The sequence below is a fragment of the Peromyscus californicus genome, unplaced genomic scaffold (assembly GCF_007827085.1).
Source record: "Peromyscus californicus insignis strain IS unplaced genomic scaffold, ASM782708v3 Scaffold_5__1_contigs__length_169319896, whole genome shotgun sequence".
Taxonomy (NCBI): domain Eukaryota; kingdom Metazoa; phylum Chordata; class Mammalia; order Rodentia; family Cricetidae; genus Peromyscus; species Peromyscus californicus.
The window spans coordinates 56,035,156-56,054,017 of record NW_026294573.1 but is presented as its reverse complement, the minus strand read 5'-3'; the positions used below and the strand labels follow the sequence as shown (position 1 = coordinate 56,054,017).

The following is an 18,862-nucleotide window of genomic DNA, read 5'->3' as shown; positions in this document are numbered from 1 at the left end:
TGCATATCACCTTTGGTACTATGATAATTAGTCCTCAGTGAAGATGCTATGTAAAGCCCTCTTAATGTGGGCTTGATGGGATAGATATTGTCTGGTATGAGAACCCAACCAATCATTAATTTCTCTTTGTTTGTCTTAGTAGTCACTTTCATTTTCTCTGTTTTTTATAGTTATCATATTGAGCAATTTTCAAAATGCCCCTTAACCCCTTTGTTTCATCGAGTATGTAAAGCAAATTGGAGACTTATTTGTAGTGGGCTTTTGAGCACTAATAAACTTATCTCACTTAATTTTGTTTCTGTCTTTGGTTTCATTTACTCTTTAATCTATTTTATCTCATATTATCTTTCTTTTCTTTTTCCAAGCTGCCTAAAGCATCCTCTATAGCAGGTAGCACATAGAAAACAGTTTAGAACATTTGGACCCTCCGTAGCTATCTGGTAAATGACTGAAAAAAGGTAGAGAAGAGCCACAGAGAAGTAAGACAAGTAAAAGAGGAAAGTGATGAGTTTGTGCCTTCGGAAGAAGGAGTACAGTGTTGGTCAATGCTGGGGAAGTAGGTAAGGATGGAGTCAGCGGTGTGGCTGATAGTGTATGCTGTGTATGTATGTGATCACCTTCAGAGAGGGAGAGAAGTGGATGTGAGAAAGTTTGAGGAATTCCAATCCATGCAGTTATCTGTAAAAGCTATAGATATAGTCAGACCAAGAATGTTTGAAATAGGAAGGAAAGATCTACATGGCTTTAAGAGGAGGGAGGAAAGGACTAAAAACTGTCCATTTATACAATGACTTGGGGGCTATACTAATCTATATATGATCCAGAATACTACAGACTAGGGGATTTATGAAGAACAGTACTCTATGTCTCCTAGTTTTAGAGGCAATCTGCTGGTGTCTGATATTGGTCCACTTGCTATGTTCTCACATGGTAAAAAGCAGAATGGCAAGAGAAAGCAAACCCACTACTCCAAACTGTTTACTTATGAGCATTAATGAACTCATGAAGGTACAGCCTCACAACCTCACTATCTCCCAAGAGGCCCACCTCCCGTCACTTTCTCTGGAGATCAAGTTTACAGCATATCAGTTTTCGTGGTCATATTCAGACGATAGCAGAAACTTCAGTGAAAGCTACTTTATTATAATAGCAGGGCAGAAGATAAGAGTTGAGGAGTAAATGCTGTTTGTTGCAATAGCCACAACTAACATTTAATGAACATTCACTCGATGCTGTGTCAAGAACTTATTATGAATTACCACGTCACAACAACCTAATGAGAAATGTAGTGACCATACTCCCTTTCCCTTTTACAAAAGAGAAACTTGAGGCATGAAGAAGTTAACCACCTGAAATCACACAATCGCTATGTTCAAGCTAAGATGATCAGGTCAGACACCATTTTGGAGCAAGAATGTTTACACAGCACTTAAGAAACTTGGCTGTCAAGAAAGGAAGTAGAAATGGCATGGTCACCATAGGAGGATGACTATTCAAAATAGACGGAGTCCCCCATTGCTTGTTTGACTAACAGAAGAGAATTGCTTGACATTGTTTAATTGCTAATGGGAAGTATCCAGCAGTGCCGCTGGGATGTGGACACCAGAGAGAGAAGGGACAATCAGAATCTCAAGGACTCAGAGGAGGAAGGAATCATTTTCAGGATATAGACACCATATTCAGTTAGTGAAGAAAGTAGACATGGTGTGAAGCCAGGAAGCAGGGAGTAGCGTTCCCTTCACAGAGCTTCTGTTTTTGTGAAACGAGAGTTAGGCAACAATCTGAGGGTCTGATAGAGAAGCAAAGGCATCAGGATGTTGAGAAATGGAGAAGATGTAAATGGAAGTTCAGATACCCAAGGAGCAAGGAGATTAATAGAGCATAGAGACAGCAGGGTGTAGTCAGAAGATTTTCTGTGTCCTGGCCTACGGGCAGTGGGGACAAATCTCTCCCACTCGTGTCCCCCAAGTAAACACACAGAGGCTTATATTAATTATAACTGCATGGCCATGGCTCAAGCCTTTTTGCTAGCTAGCTCTTATATCTTAAAGTAGCCCGTAACTATTAATCTATGTATTGCCACATGTTCCATAGCTTTACCTGTGTCCCATTACATGTTTCTCCTTGGGCAGCTTGCTGGCGTGTAGTCCCACCCTCCCACCCACCCCCCGCCTTCTTCCTCTCTTTTTGAATTTTCCGCCTGCCTCTAAGCTGCCTTGCCATAGGCCAAACAGCTTTATTTATCAACCAATAAGAGCAACACATATTCGCAGCATACAGAAAGACATTCCCCCATCAGCAGGGTGTTGAAAGTCTGGCAGAAGGGCAGTTCCCTTTGAGTCTGCTTGGGGTCTTGAATTTTCTCCAGCATTCTGATTGCAAGCAGATAGGAAAAAAATAGTTCTTTGTTTGCTTTGTTCTGTTTGGTTAACCATTGGGAGCATTGGCTTTCCAGCCTGTTCTGCAAGCCCTTAGTACCCCTTTTCTCTTCAACCACTGTATCTAATCCAGTATGAGTTGCTGTTTTTGTGGGCTATACTCCAGGAACACTGAACCCTTGCAAATGATGTCAAGTCTGTTTTGCCCTAGTCTCCCACTTTGTGTACTCAATAGGCTTCCAGAGCTTTTCACTGGTGGGAACTTGCTGCCTCTGACCCATTCTGCACACAACAGCTAGTGCACCTTTGATAATGACTTCCTAGTCTAGCTTTCTCAAGTCTTTCCATTGCTCTTAGGAGGCTTGGGGGGGGGGCAGCCACAGTGTCGCCATTGTCCTCTAGTCACTGTTCTCTCCACTCCCTGAGCTCCCCTGTCTTCACACAGTGTCTCCCTTGTGGCTCTGTGCTCTTGCTTCCAGTGTTGAACCCATGCTTTTGGCAAAAGGACAAAGGCAAGGCCAAAAATTTTCATGTTAACTGAACCTGCTTTCCTTCTCAAGAGGTCACTTCTGACACCTTGTCTCATCGTATCTCTCACAGCCACAAATACCACTGTCTCATGTTAAACCTGAGAAAATGCAAGGCTCTCAGAGGTCAGTTTGCAGTCTCCAAATGTAATGAGAATCATGGAATTTAAAGAAAGGGAGAGCAAGATTGGGACTAGGTGGGCAAATTGGAGACTCTTGGAGTCAGCCAGCCAGTTGGCCTCAGGATGCTGCTGTCTGATGAGCTATCCATATGGTGGACTCTGGCCATAGGTTCCCCAGGACATATTTCTATGGGCTTGGTTCAAATTATACTCCTTAGTGTACAATGTTAACACCTTTGACTTCGAATTTATATAGCTAGCAGACTAAGATAGTGAAGTGAACAGCCTTCTCACTTGGTTATACTGAGACTTTCTAAGGGTTTACTGCCCAGTTATATCTCAGCCTTGGGAATATGAAGAAACACATGTTTTCCCATGGGAACACATGTGCTGGGTTCTGCTTCATGAAGAATATCATAAAGATTGATAGAAAAAAGTCTGTTTTATAGGCTCCTATTTCCTGATGTATATTCTATCTCAGGCCTTTGCTGACTACTTATTGGCCAGGGTGGTTGATTTATTTCCCCATACCACCACCACCCCACTGTGTAATTACAGGAAAAACATGGACTTCCATAACCAGATGCTGAACAAGGTGTTTACTCTTGTAGATACACTAAACTATTCAGAAAATGTAGGTCCTAGGGGTATACACCAAGGATTACAGAGCTCCAAACAAGTGTTTTGTTGATGGCCATGTTTACTGAGATCCCTTTCTCACCAGCTGAGTCCTCTTCTGATGGTTTAGGTCTCCCAGGAATCATTTTCCAAAACATCTTGATGTTAGAATTTCCTGTAGGCTTGTCAGGCACTTGTCTAAGTGAAGGATGTAGCCTCTGTGCTCCAAACTTCTCACCACAGGCACAGAAATGTGAATCATGGACAAACGTTACCATACTCAAGCATATTGGTTTGACTGGTTGAGACAGAGTCTTGCTATGCAAGTCCTAGCTGATCTTGAACTTGTAGTGATCTCCCTGTCTTTGCTTCTCCAGTACCAGGATTAGAGATGTGAAACATCTCTCATTTCCAGCAAGTTCTTGCTTTACAAAAAAGCCTTGCTTATTTAAGGTGCTGGTTATATACATACCTGTTTCTCAGAGAATTAATTTTCTCAGAGAATTCTAGTTTTATTGCATATGAATAATATATAGTTGATATACATATATACACACATATTACATGTCTATTAGACACAGTATCCATTTATTTTAAGTACAAGGAAACTGTATTATTTTTCTCATCTTACAGATAAAGAAACTGAAGCTCAGTAAGGTGAAACATCACAAAGCCAAAAAGTGCTAAATTTAGCATATTTAATTAACTAAAAAGTATAAAAATGATTCTGGGAAAACAACTAAGTTTCCTTTGGGGACCTCTACTTTCCTCTATAAACTGAAGGGACTGGATTTTCTCTTCAGTCCTCAAATTAGGGCCAATATAAGAACTCCCCAGAGAACATACATCATAAAACTCCTTGCTACCCCTCTCCTGCTTAAAACTTGTGAATCAGGAGTTCTGGATGGGACCAGAGCAATGATGTTTCTAACAAGTCCCCAGGTAACACCTGTAAGCACATCTGGAGATGCCCAGTTCTCAGATTCCTGCCAGCTGTTCTCCACAGCAGCAGCAGCAGCAGTAGCAAACACCTCACTTCCTCAGTCCCCTGCATCAAGGGATCAAAAATACTCCAGAGAATGATGTTACAACAAATCTAGTCTGGCCAGATTTGACAGTTCAGGGAAACTCAACATGGATGCTGATGAAAATATTCCTACTGCATCAGTTTTCTTGCTGTTTTAGTCAGTATGTGTTGGTGTAGCATGTGAGAGCATTGCAGATCTCCAGCATCTGCACTGTAGTTGCACACTTGGTCTGTCTGTGAAGTGCTCATAGGCTGTGGAGAAAGTGATCATCTGTAGTGTTACCATTGAAGGAGACTCAGGAAAACATGCCTCTTCTCTGAGACTTGTGATGATAACTTTGAATTTTATCTAAGATGGGTTGATTTTCTACTGTGGTCTTCAGTTACAGAATTGTTTTGTTTTGACTTTTATTCTTTGCTTTCTGATTTGTGTTTTGCTGTTTAGAGTCATCAAGCAGCATTTCATTTAACTTTGTCAAGTTTAAGGATGGCCTTTCTGTTCTAAGTGAAACCTTGACTTTCCTAAAATTTGCATTTCATTTTTAGCATGTGAAGATTAGTTTAAATCAAAAGCAGGAGCAGACACTCTCATCTAAAGCAATTTCCTCACTATTATTCCAATTTCCATGAAATTAGAAGTCCTAGGGAGATGAATTCAAATAGTCACTTCCATCCTGATTCTTGCCCCCAGCAATTTGGCTCTTTTAAAGAATGAAAGATGCAGGGTTCTTAGTGTTTCCTATAAAAAGAAAATGGAAGGAAATAGTATAGTGAGAAGGCTAGCACTGCTGTTTAAAAATTTAATTCAAAAATTTGTCAAGAATTTGATACAAGAGTTTGTATTTACTTTGTGTCTACTCCTTCCTCTCCTCCAACATCTTCCATGCCCACCACTCCTGACCTCTTCTTTTTTAGTTATTATTGTACCGTTACATACACGCGCACACATACAAACACACCCACATACCCCCACACACCCCCACACTACTGAATCCCTTTAGTGTTGCTCAAATGTACTTGTGTTTAGGGATTATCACTTGGAATTAGGTAACCTATCAGGGGCTTGCCCCTATGTAAGACTGATTCTTCATCTCTCAGCAGCCATCGATTGCCAGGAGCTCTTCATGTAGAAATGAGCCCCTTTGAGAGTTCTTCCATCCACTTTGGCATGTCTAGTAATGTTGTCATTATACAGGTCTTTTTTTTTTTAAAATTTTTCAAGACAGGCTTTCTCTGTGTAGCTTTGGAGCCTGTCCTGGAACTCACTCTGTAGCCCAGGCTGGCCTCGAACTCACAGAGATCCACCTGCCTCTGCCTCTGCCTCCTGAGTGCTGGGATTAAAGGTGTGCACCACCACCGCCCAGCTATAGGTCTTATTTAGATGACTGTATTTTTGAGATTTCGTGGGTGCAGCTTCCCTGTCATGTGTAGAAAACACTATCTCACAGAAAGCATCCTGGTCCTCTAGCTCTTAAATATTCTTTTTTGCCTCCTCTTAAGTGCTGTTCTTTGAGCCTTCCATGTTGGGTTTATATTGTAGATGTATCAGTTGGGGTTGAGCATCTCATGATTTTTTGTTCCCTGCATCTTGATGAGGATGTATTTCTGTGGTAGTCTCCATCTGCTGCTGCTGCCGTGGGAACCACACTTATCTGTGGGAATGCACTTAGAAATTGTAGTAGTTTAAGATTCTTGAGTATTCCTTATGTCTAGTCACCACTGTCCAACATTTTACATGAGTTAATGAGTTATCAGATTAATGCCCTAGCAAACAGAGATGTGGGTATTATTAGTATTTCTGCTTTACCTGTAAAAACTGGGGATAGACAATTGAACCAGCTTCTCAGAGTCACTTGATGGAGGACAGGCCTGCCTGCCTAGAAAAGCTCATGATTGTTATTAGCAAATACATCTCCAGTCATTGCAGCCCTTGCATTTTTCATAGGATGCTCTGACTCACTTGGCTTCCTGGTTTCCTGACTCATCACACTAAGCAGAGTCAAATTCAGTGTATCTTGAGTACTCTTTCCTGGATGCCTTTCCTGCTCTACCTTCCAGAATGTTCTACCTGCACCATTGTCTTCCCTTTTTCCATAGGCCTAATGGGATATACCTTCTTAAGGATATCCACTACCTCTGAATCTGGTAAGCTTGTCAAGAGTAAACATAGATGCAGTCAGTGGTTCCATGTTAGTTAAAGGGACTTTCCATCATAAATATGATTTTTAATGAGTCTCATTATACATCCTTGTGATTAGAAAATGCATTGGTAGGTAATGTCCGGACCAAAAGGTCTCTACCATCTGTATTACTTTAAAAGTTTTGGCAATAAAACTCAAATTTTTGATAACTCATGGCTCATATAAAGTAAATAACATGTTTTCAAACAAAATTTACCATGATAGTGATGGGTGTATGGGGCTTTATTTTCTAAAGCTGTACAAAGTGTCCTGTGAACCTGTTGGTATGGAGGCTCAGCCTATTTTTTTTCTTGGCCTAACATTCTTCTACTCTTCAAAGAGTTGGTGGTTTTATTTTTTTCAAGCTCCTTAAAATGGTTCAAAAGTCTTGGCTAGCAAACACCTTTTAAAAAAAATCAATTTTCCAATAATTTAGAGTGAATCAGACCCATATAGCTACATTTCCCTTCAGGGGGCTATGCTTTCAAAATGATTAAAGTTAGACAGCTGTATAGATCCTGAGGAAATGTGCTTGGAAATGTTCTATGATTTGTTATGGACCCCAAAGCTTTGATAAAATCAAACAGAACTCAAATCAGCTTTCCAGCTTTACCACAACTATGGCAGTGGTGTGGAGATACTGAATACCCATGCAAGCTGCACTGGCATCCCTTTTTCTACCCAAACTCAAAGTTTTAGCTGAGTGCAAGGTGCTTTAAAGGTCTGCATTCTCCATCTTCCTCCACATGCAAGTTTTGGTCAGTGAGATCTAAGCAGGCAGGTCCCATAGGGTTTCTAACGAAGACTGTGACTGCTTCCTTTCCTCCCATGGTCCTGAGTCAGGTGGTTGAAGATGCACCATCTACTTGGAGTCAGGAGATCGATGGTTAGACCTCAGGGGAGATGAAACGCTAAGGTTCTTGGAAGTCACCATAGTACGCTTAAATTCTCTGTGTCTGGACTTCCTTTGAAGAAATTTATTTCTATGGTTTATTTCTTTTTTAAGGCACAGTTTGGTGGATTTGTAGCTGCATTTTATCTTACTAATTAATAAAAATTGTGACTCACCAGGTTTGGGGAAAACAAGTAAATGAGTGTAGCACATTAGGTTGAGCTGCCACTGTTGAATTATCTCTTATACCGCAGAAAGATTAGAGCCGTCACAGCTCATGTAGCTTCCATGGCAGTCTTCTAAGGCACCATTATCCTCATTTTACCGATTGTCTAACAGATGCACAGAGTTGCATCGGTTGCCAAGATTTACACATCAAAGTCAAGAGTTGAAGCCAGTCAGTTTAGCACTCTCTCTGTCTCTGCATTTATTTATTTATTTATTTATTTATTCATTCATTCATTCATTCATTCATTCATTTATTTATTTATTTATTTATTTATTTATTTATTTATTTATTTATTTATTTATCAAGATAGGGTTTCTCTGTGTAGCCCTGGCTGTTCTGCAACTCTTTGTAGACCAGACTGGCCTCAAACTCAGAGATCCACCTGCCTCTGCCTCCCAAGTGGATTAAGTGCATGTGCTACCACTGTCCAGTCTAGCTCTTTAACTTTGGCCAGTTGCCTTGGAAAGCAACTTGACATTTTAAAAGAAGATGCTCTTAACCCCTAGCTTTTCACCATGTACATATGCATACTTACCCCTAAGCTTTATCACTAAGTACATGAGTGACTTCTGCCTCAGAGGTTTTGCTTCAAAGAGGCTGTGATCCCACTCAACATTCTTGTTAGTTACCATGTGCCTAGCTCCATGCTAAGCACACACATGTGTTCATAATACCCTTGTCCAGAAGGAGGTCACAGATTGGTTGGGGAGGCAGGACCTGACACTTATCAAAAGGCAAGAAACAGGGAGAGGAAATAGAGAAAAATTATGTTACCGTGTCCAGAAAAGTGCATGGTACTGCACATTTGGCTAGGAACGAACAAAAGCTTCTGGAAATGTAATGATGATACATGATCAGCTGCCCTGTAAGCACAAGAAATAAGTGTTGTGAATCAAAAGAGGAGGTACTTGGGGTCTGAAGGACCAATGAAGACACTGGGTGTTGTTTCAGGGTGGTTGAGTTGGTAAATAAAGGAGCCTTGAAGGTCTGATAGTTTGTGTAGTTGGTGTGCAAATTAGGCTCTCCCCTCTTGCTCTTTCTCTGCCCAAGGATCTGTTCATAAACCACAGTGCAAGCTTCTATGCTTCAGCTCCCACACAGACATCACTGCTAGCCACTCTCCCCTGTCTTTCTAGTCAAGTTCTCATCTTTCTGCATGTGAATAAAATAACCGTACATAGTGAGTAGACTCTCTAGTGCCATCCATATCTCACTCACATCCAACCCCATTGACACAGGGGTTTGATTCTGTGGTCAGTGCATATTATGAAAATTCCACTAGCCAGAATTACCCTTGAAAATATCCTTGGGAACAGTGGAAACTGATAAGCTGTCTCCATTAAATCCAGCACAGGCAATCATTTTAACATAGACATAAATGATATATGTCTCCCCCCGCCCCCCGTGTGTGTGTGTGTGTGTGTGTGTGTGTGTGTGTGTGTGTGTGTGTGTACATACTTTTTAAATGGCTAGCCTATTTTGGAGTCTAGGTTCAGTGAAAATAATCTAGGCCTATTGTAGCTTTCTAGGTTATGTACCCAAGAGGTGTCATGAATATGGACCATGGTATAAACAGCACTCTTTGAGGCTATTCACTCACACAAAAAACTGTACACCATGGACCTATTTTGAATATGTAGCAAGAGGAAAAAAAATGAATGTATTTGAAACTGACGCTAACAGGAGATTTGCATCTCATTCCAGGACTGAGCTCCCTGAAGGATGGTGAAATCATGTATGTTACTCATATTCATTTTGCTCAGCCGCTCCTCCCTTACTTCTTTAATGCCATGTATCACTGATTTAGGATGGTGCTTCTATGTGCAAACTACAGCTCTACTTCAAACCCTGTTATTCATCACATTTTTGTTTTTCATTCTTTGATTGCAAGTATGAATTTGATGTTTCTTTTTAGATTACTCAGTCTACTAGGACAAGGGCTATGTCCCCTCTTATGACCTACTGGGTCCCAACACCTAAATAGTGTTTGACATACAGTCTTCCCAGGCATTTCCATGCAAACACTAATGTGGCTTTCCATTTGCCTGCTACATTTAGGACATTACCAAACCTCTTTGATTCCTATGGCTGCCTGCCAAGGTTTATCTTGCAGCATGGTGGAAATGTAGCCTGCCTACACTGGTCCTTACAGATGATACCCAAGCCATAACTGATCATTATCCAGATACTTGATAGCTTAGGACCATCTTGGCTAATTGCCACCTCATTAAAGTTGCATTTCCAGCAGCACTCATCTCCATGCCCTGTTCTCTGTTTCAGTTTCTATTACAGCAACAGCAGCAGCATCTGCAGCAGCAGCAGAAACTTCTTTTTTTTTTTCAAAAAAATTGCAAAAGTAGGGTCCCGTGAGGTGGCTTAAGGGTTAAAGCCCTTGCTCTATGTAGGCATGATGACTTATAAGTTTGATCTTAAGAACCATAGAAAGGTAGAAACAGAGAACTTATTCCACAAAGTTGTTCTCTGATTTCTGCATGCATGCCATTTGATATGTGTGCCCCATACTCCTGCAATATACTACACAGCAATAATAATAAACTGATTTTAATTGAAGAAAGTTTAAAACTATATTCTGATCATGCTTTGCTCCTCCCAGACTCCCTCATTTCTGCACCTACCCAACTCCATACCCTTCCTCTCTTTAAAAAACAGAAAAAAAACAACAAAACCCAAGAAACACACACACATACACATTTCCCCCCCCGAAAAAAATGGAAACCAAAATATATAAGCAAAAGACCAATAAGACAAAAAAAAAGTATCTAAACAAAGCGATATGAGACAAAGAGTGCAAAAATACCACTGATTTCCTTTTGCGCTGGCCAGATAACTACTTCTTGCTATGGGGCCTACTCTCTGGTTAATATACCCAGTGAGACTCCATTGGAGAAAACTAATTTTTCCTTTGACAGTGAATATCCATTGCAGATAGCTTCTTGGTGAGGGGTAGGAGACAGTGTGACTTGCACACCTCAGCACTGCGACCCTGTATGGCTTGAATCTGCAGGCCCTGTATACTGCCATAGTCTCTGAGTTCATATGTGCATCAGTCCTGTTGTGTAGCTAGAGTTTTCTTGCCTTGCCCATAGGGCAAGGGAATTTGGACATAGCTTCTCTTACTACTTCCTGCTGGGGGGGCACTGTATCATATGGGGACACAAAGAAAATTTTAGGATTATGGAGTAGTCCGTGAGGGTGTATCATCTGAGCCAGTTGCCTTGAAATGGTTCTGGATGTTGGATCATCTGGGCCTTGGTGTCATCAGAGACCTTTCAGGGGGTCTTGGTTGGTCAAACCTGATGTATCTTAATCTGGAACAAATCCATAGCCTCTGGCTTTCTGTGGAAACAAAAGCAGAGCCTCCTTTCCAAAGTAACATATCCTTACATCCAAATTTTGAAGTCAAGGTCCCTTTAAAATATACATTTTGGCATAACTCAACAGCTTTTGCAATCAAATGTTTTTCTTCAGTTACAAATATCAAAGAGAACATAATCCAGATTCTCTGTGTGGTAGCCATCTTTACGTGGCTTATTTTTTGTATTTCCTTGAGCCAATTGCTTTAAACTGCACCATTCTAAGACTGAAATGGAGCTGTGGCTGCTGGCTCCGCCCACTTCAGCTTCCCAAATTGGTGGTGGTACTGTTTTTTTGCCAGCTCTGGGAGCCATCAACTCTCAGAAATAGTGGGTCTATGCTTCTATCAAAGCAGCATGTAGCCCAGAAACCTCTTTTTGTTTTGTACTAGCAAAGGCTAAATCCACCACGCAACTTAATGTGCCACTTGCAGAGGCCTCATTCCCGCCATACTGCAAGTCGAGTGCACATGCCAGGAACCTGCCATAGCAGCTCTAACATGCAGGCTGCCACTAACTTGAGAGAAACAACTAGGAACTGTTTTTAGCTTCGTTTTAGAATCTTTTTCTCAGGTTTTAGGTGGAAAGTCTTGCCAACACATTGGGTGCCATTTGTAGCTAGAGTTTTCCTGCCTTGCCCACAGTCAGGACAAATCTTTGTCACCCGCCAGTCCCACAGCTGCTCAGACCCAACCAAGTAAACACAGAGACTTATATTGCTTACAAACTGTATGGCCATGGCAGGCTTCTTGCTAACTGTTCTTATATCTTAAATTAATCCATTTCTATAAATCTATACCTTGCCACGTGGCTCATGGCTTACTGGCATCTTCACATGCTGCTTGTCCTGGTGGCGGCTGGCAGTGACTCCTTCTGCCTTCCTGTTCTTTCTTTTCTCCTCTCTGTTAGTCCTGCCTATACTTCCTGCCTAGCCACTGACCAATCAGTGTTTTATTTATTGACCAATCAGAGCAATTTGACATACAGACCATCCCACAGCACTGTTGAGTCTGGAAGACACTGTTTCCTTGGAGTCATTCATCTCCTCTGGCTCTTAAAATCTTCCTGCCTCCTCTTCTGCATAGTTCCAGATCCATGAGCCCTTAGGGGAAGGGTTTGATAAAGACACCTCATTTAGGACTGAGTGCTCTAAAGTCTCTCACTTGCTACATATTGTCCAGTTGTGGGTCTCTGTGTTAGTTCCCATCTACTTCAAGAGGAAACTTCTCTGATGATGACTGAGTGAGGCACTGACCTATGAGTATAACAGAATGTCTTTGAGTCATTTTGTTGCTACATTTGTTGATAGTAGAACAATATCATTTGTTTTTTCTCTAGGACCATGGCATATAGTCTCAGGTTCTTGGCTACCTGAGCAGTGTCAGGCATGGGTTATGTCCCATGGGGTGGGCATTAAATCCAGAGTGGTTGGTTACTTCCACAGCATGTGCCACTGTTGCACCAGAATATCTCAGAGGTCTCTGTTTTAGGTGACAGAGTTTGTATATGGGTTGGTGATTCCCTTTTACCTCTGGTAGCATGCAGAATACCTTCCAGTATCACAAATGCTAGACAATAGGGGTTAAGCCTGTAGTGAGGCACCAGCTTGACTTTTCCATGTTCAGTGGGTTGTGTAAGTGTTGTCTTCAGTAATAGGGCCTTATCAATTCCTGGAGAGCAACCAATAACTTTGGCAATAACCTTTTATGTTTGATGGTTTCCATTGTGACCCCTTTGACCAACAACTCAACAAGATGTAACCCATTGCTAGTATTGGAGATTTCCCTTGGTGGAATAAGATATGTAGCTGGGGCATTCTATCCCCCATTATTTGGTGATTCTAGATAAATAAAACTTTAAAATAAATTTTAAAAGTTGAAAGATAAGACCAGGCAAAGAAAATTCAGAAGATAGATTAAAGCAGAAAAACTATCATCACTCTAATATCCTCACATTTAGTTCACTTTGCTTTATTTTCCATATCAGTTTATCTAAGTCAAAGCCCTACTTTATATGCTGTCTTGTAGCCTGAAGTTTTAAAGTAATGTTGCTACATTTTCATGTTTACGTTTTTCCATTATGATCTGTATGAGCCTCATTTAATAGCACACAATCTCATCAACTAGTCCTAACACCTTTTTTCTTGTTGTTTTGAGACAGTGTCTCTATGTAGTCCTGGCTGTCCTAGAACTCACTGTGCAGACTAGGCTGGCCTTGGTCTCACAGAGATCCAACCTTCTTCTGTCTCCTGAGTGCTTGGATTAAAGGCATGTGCCAGCATGACTGACAGCTTTGTGACATTTTAAAGACTGAAGGTTAAACAGCACATTTAATTATCTCTCTAGTATATAAATGTTATTCGACAAGTACACATGAAATCATTGCATAGAGGTTCTTTACTCATCCTCATCGTCTGTAAACACTGATGGCTAGTGATGGAAATCCCAGGTAAAAATACACTTTAAAATAGTTTTTATTTCTGATTAGTATAGTATTTACTTATTATAAGATACTTAGAGAATAGAAAATATAAACAAAAGCATTTCATGTAGCACCCCCCCAAGAAATGTCCACATTTTTTGTATATTTTCTTTCTGTCTCTTTTTAATATATGTTCAAATATAAGATGTGCTACATAGATATATAATACATTATATATATATATATATATTCATGTCATAAAACTCCTAATTTTTAATTTGTTGTATAATGTAATGATTTAATTAGCAACATTATACCTGTACTTATCTTTTTTTTCTGGATTTTTATTTGTATGTTTTATATTTCTTTGTTTTTTTATTGAATTTTGTTTGTAATTACTTCTGTAAAAATTGAAGTTTTTCAAGGTATTTATTTATGTACCTTTTTCTGTAGTTCATGTGGTTTTTTGAAAGATTTATTTTTATTTTATATGTATAAATGTTTTGCATGTGTGAATGTGTGTGCTCTGTGAGCATGTGTGGTACCTGCATGGCCAGAGGAAGGCATCAGATCTCCTGGAACTGGAGTTCAGGATGATTGGCAACAAGAACCTAGGTCCTCTGCAAAGCAACAAGTGCTCTTAACTGCTGAGCCATCTCACAAGCTCCTCATGTGATCTATTAATGTGAATTCCAGGTATGGATTTCTTAAGTAAAAAGGTATGATTCTTTTTTTTCCGAGACAGAGTTTCTCTATATAGCTTTGGCAGCTTTCCTGGAATTCACTTTGTAGGCCAGGCTGGCCTCGAACTCACAGAGATCCACCTACCTCTGCCTCCCGAGTGCTGGGATTAAAGGCATGTGCCACCACCACCTGGCTTGGTATAAATGTTTTTAAGGATGTTGTATAGTGTCAAATTTTTCTCCATAAAGGTACACTCAGTACTCTGTAGCACTATAGAAACTATAAAGCAATAGAAACAGCATGTAATTTTTATTTTAATTATTCTTTAACTGTTAGCAAAGTTCAGCCTTTCCCCGTATTATTTATATATATGTTATTCCATGAGCTGTTTGTATTCTTAAAAACATAAAAGTGTATGAAGACTTTGGACACATATAGAAATGTAGTTTAAGGATCTGACCATAGTGTGTAAGAAAGGTATGAGGCATGTACAAAAAAATGTGAATATTGGAGGTTTTGGTTTTCTCTTTCCTATTGGGCCACAGGATTCACCACTACAAACTTCATCATCTACCTGTGTCTGTTTCTAGGCTATGGAGTTATAATAGTCACTTCCTATTTCTGGAGTCAAAGACCAGCCATGTCACTTTCTGGGGCCTTATCCTTCTAAGCTCTGCAACTGTAAGGATCGTTGATATATTTAGAATGGCAAAGCTAAATATAATATTAAAAAGCTCAGAATCGTTGGCAAGCCAGTTACTATAAAGCTTCCACTTTCCCACTGTCATTTTGACATAACTGTTGTTCATTCATTTGTGGGAGGTATTAGCTGGTACTCATGGCAATGCATGTCTTAAGACTTTTTCCCTTTCTGTATAATCAGTCTTGTTTTCTGTTTCTTGAGCTTTCAGTTAGCTTTTTAACCTGTGTGATTATTTAGATTTCTTCTGTGCATCTGGTTCCCTCCAGATGGTCAAGTGTTGAGAACAGGGCACTAGCCAGCTGCTGAGGATATCTCTACGTACCTGGCACGGTGGTGACCTTTGTTCCTGTGGCTGATCTTGATGTCTTAGGAGTGAGGAAATCCACCAGCATCTTTGGTTCTCTTCTTTACATTGGAGTCCCAGAGAAAGCTTCCAGTCTTCCAGTGTCCAGAGGCAGGGATATAAGCCTGACTGCTATAGCACAGGGAAGAGACTTGGTAGTTGTAAGTTTAGTTTGAAAACTTGGCTTCATTCTTCCACTCCATTTTAACTTCCTTTCTCTCAATGCTTTCTATCCCCTATCCAGAATCCTTCCATTTCTCCCCTTTTAGGTAATTAATCAGCAGACTTTTGCCAGATAAGAGAAACCAGGTTCAAGAAGTTTCAAGGCATTATTGAGCCTATCCTTTCTATTAAGCAAACTTGTCTTCCTGATTTCAGGCCGTCTTTACTCTTACTTCTGGCTGCCTCATTACCACAAAACCCTAAGTTTTTCACAGCAAACCGAGTTTCATTTAGTTTTCCTCACAACCAACATGGGATTCCGCTGTTCAGTACTAGTTAATTTCCATCACCATCATTCTACATTGTGCTGCCTCAACTTTCAAATGTTCTTGTTACTATTAGTTTGTCTCACAAGTTTGGCTTGATAGGTTTCCTTTTTTAGAAGCAATATCCCTTAGACTTCACACCCACTAAAATAGCTCCCATCAAAAGTCAAACAAAATAGAATCCAAAATAGGTGCTGGTGTGGAAGTAGGGAAATTAGCTTTGTGCCATACCAGTGGAATATAAAATGGTCCTGATGTCATGGAAACTGCGAGGCAGCTCCTCAAAGAGAGCAAAATAGAATGCCACATGATCCAATATCTTTTCTCCAGGTATATGCTCAGATAAGTGAGAACAGGGGCTCATAGCTAGCTCATAGAGGTATTTTTCCAGCTATGTTCATTGTATCATTTATAATAGCCAAAAGTTGAAAGCAGTCCATGGATCCATCAATGGGAGATGGATCAACAGAAAGTGGTATATAAATGCAATGAAGCACTATTCACCCTTCAAAAGCAAAGAGTTCTGCAATATACTATAACTTGGGTGAAACTTTATAGTAAGCAACGTTATGGAAGATGATATATGCCAGACATAAAAGGAAAAATACTAGATGAGTCCACCTAAAAGGAGTACTACTGTTGTTTCAGTGTATTTTCCTCAAATTCGTGAATTTCCAGTGTGGTCCCCAAATTTGTATGGGAGTGGTGTTTGGAGATGGAACCTTTGGGAAATAATGAGGTTCTGATGAGGTCATGAGGGTCCGTGGCCCCTGCGTGCTGTGGGATGGTCTGTATGTCAAATGTGTTGCTGATTGGTCAATGAATAAATCACTGATTGGCCGTGGCCAGGCAGGAAGTATAGGCGGGACAAGGAGGAGAATAGAGCTGAGAAGTGGAAGGCTGGGTCAGGGAGACACTGCGAGCCGCCATCAGGACAAGGAAGATGTAAAGTACCGGTAAGCCACAAGCCACGTGGCAAGGTATAGATTAATAGAAATGGATTAATTTAAGCTGTAAGAACAGTTAGCAAGAAGCCTAAGAACAGTTAGCAAGAAGCCTGCCACGGCCATACAGTTTGAAACCAATATAAGTGTTTGTGTTTACTTGATCGGGTTTGAGCGGCTTGGGACTGGCGGGTGAGAGAGATTTGTCCTGACTGTGGGCCAGGCAGGAAAACTCTAGCAACACCTGCGCCATTAAAACCTCTTAAGAAGGGACTCGTGCTAACATGCTTGCTGTGTCTCATTCGCCCTTTGATACTTCTTGAGTACCTCTTGATTGCAACACCATATTTTTTAACTGAACAGCTTCTGCAGCTGTGCGTTAGACAAGCTGTCATTCTTTATTTGTAAATTGCCCAGCCTGTGGCCTTTGGCTACAGCACGAAAAAACCACTGTCTTCGCTGTGTTAGTCAGTCTTCCCCCACTGTAACAAATATGTGAGATAGTCATCTTAAGAAGAGAAGTTTCTTTTGTCTCCCAGTTTGTGAGGCTGTAGCCCGTGGTCAGCTGTACCGCTGTGGTGGGCCTGTGGTAAGGCAGGCAATGCAAGGCACTTGGGAGCACTTGGTGGAGGAAAGACGCTTCCCTCGTGGATGGAAAGCAGAAGAGAAGGGGTTGGGAGTCTCTAGTCCTTTCATTGGTCTGCTTCCAATGGCCTGAAGACTTCCCAGTAGGCTGTGCCTCTTGTAGTTCCTAACCCTCTCCCAATAATTAGCTGCCTGTCAGGAGATCCAAAGTATATGTTTTGAATGGGCTAGTTCACAGAGACAAAAAGTAAAATGGTGATGATGTGGGACAGGAGGAAACTGAGGTGCTAAGTTAGTATCCGATGGACATAGTTTCAGTTTTGCCTGATAAATGTGTTCTGGAGATGGATGAAAGTGGCGGTTTGCCAAACTGTGAGTGTACTTCATACGACTGGACCGGATCAGCAGTGAAGATGATAACTTTATATTATGTATATTTTAGCACTGTTTTTCTTAAGGAAGTGATTAATTCTGTTTTAATTGTGTTTGGCTCTCTTCTTTAAGGAAACGGAGACTAATAGTTGTATTCAATCTGTTACTTAAACTGTAAGTCTCTTCTTATCTGGTAGGTAAAGAGATGGAACCTGTTTGAAGTTAAATCACACCCTGATCACAGAGGAAGTCACTGGTAGCTAGGATTTGGTCTAGTCTGAAGGAAGCCTAGACTCTCATCCTCCTGCCTCCTAGAAAACTCACTCTTTAGTAGCCGATGAGTATTCAGTAAGCTCTGACTTCCAGGATTCTTGCAGGTAAGCAGTGAGGTTATATTGCTGCACCGTGTGAGGTGGGCAGCCTGGATAGTATGTACATAAACAAACAGTGGCCAATACTGATGGGGATAAAGCTGTCTGGAACATGGGTGGAAACATGTCTTCTAAGGAAGACACTTCTACATTGAGACTCCATTGTGAAGATAGTTTCAACAATGGGACACATCAGCAAGAGTGTTCCTCAGAGAAGCTATGGTAAACATAAAGGACAAGAAATGGGAATCAGTCTGATATGTTTGAACCACTTTAGCATAATGTGATGAGAGAGGGGAAAAAATGGGGTGGAGTAAGAGACTTAAGGATGTAGGTTCATGTGAGCCCTGGAGGAACCCAATGTTCTCTGAATGTAATCGGAAGCCACTGTGATGCTTTGCAGAAGACAAATGATGATCCCACTTTTAACATCCAGTTGACTTTCCCTTTGTAGTCCCCAGAAATGCATGCTTACACACTGTTGCTCACAAGGAAAATTAGAGTCTGGTGAAGAATGGAGGGCGGATGCCATCATTACAATAGAGCAGTATGTCAGTGTGCACTTCAGAACCAGTAGTTAGAGCAGTATGTCAGTGTGCACTTC

General features: G+C 40.8%; 1 protein-coding gene and 1 long non-coding RNA gene across 17 annotated transcripts in view; one reads left to right on the top strand and one right to left on the bottom strand.

The window, feature by feature from the left end:
- Positions 1–18,862, top strand: part of Fggy (FGGY carbohydrate kinase domain containing) — a 420,639-nt gene that overhangs the window by 164,394 nt on the left and 237,383 nt on the right. The gene's annotated exons all lie outside the window — the stretch shown is intronic.
- The window catches only part of LOC128096075 (uncharacterized), a 30,599-nt gene continuing 15,363 nt past the window's right edge, over positions 3,627–18,862 (bottom strand). Inside the window, exons 3-6 of one of the 2 annotated variants that reach the window (XR_008213523.1) lie at positions 15,478–15,630; positions 12,337–12,449; positions 8,748–8,836; positions 3,627–5,411 (exon numbers count right to left, since the gene is read on the bottom strand). This is a non-coding gene — a long non-coding RNA (uncharacterized LOC128096075). Of the gene's footprint in view, positions 5,412–8,747; positions 12,450–15,477; positions 15,631–18,862 lie in introns of both variants that reach the window. The other variant, XR_008213522.1, reaches the window with a different exon arrangement.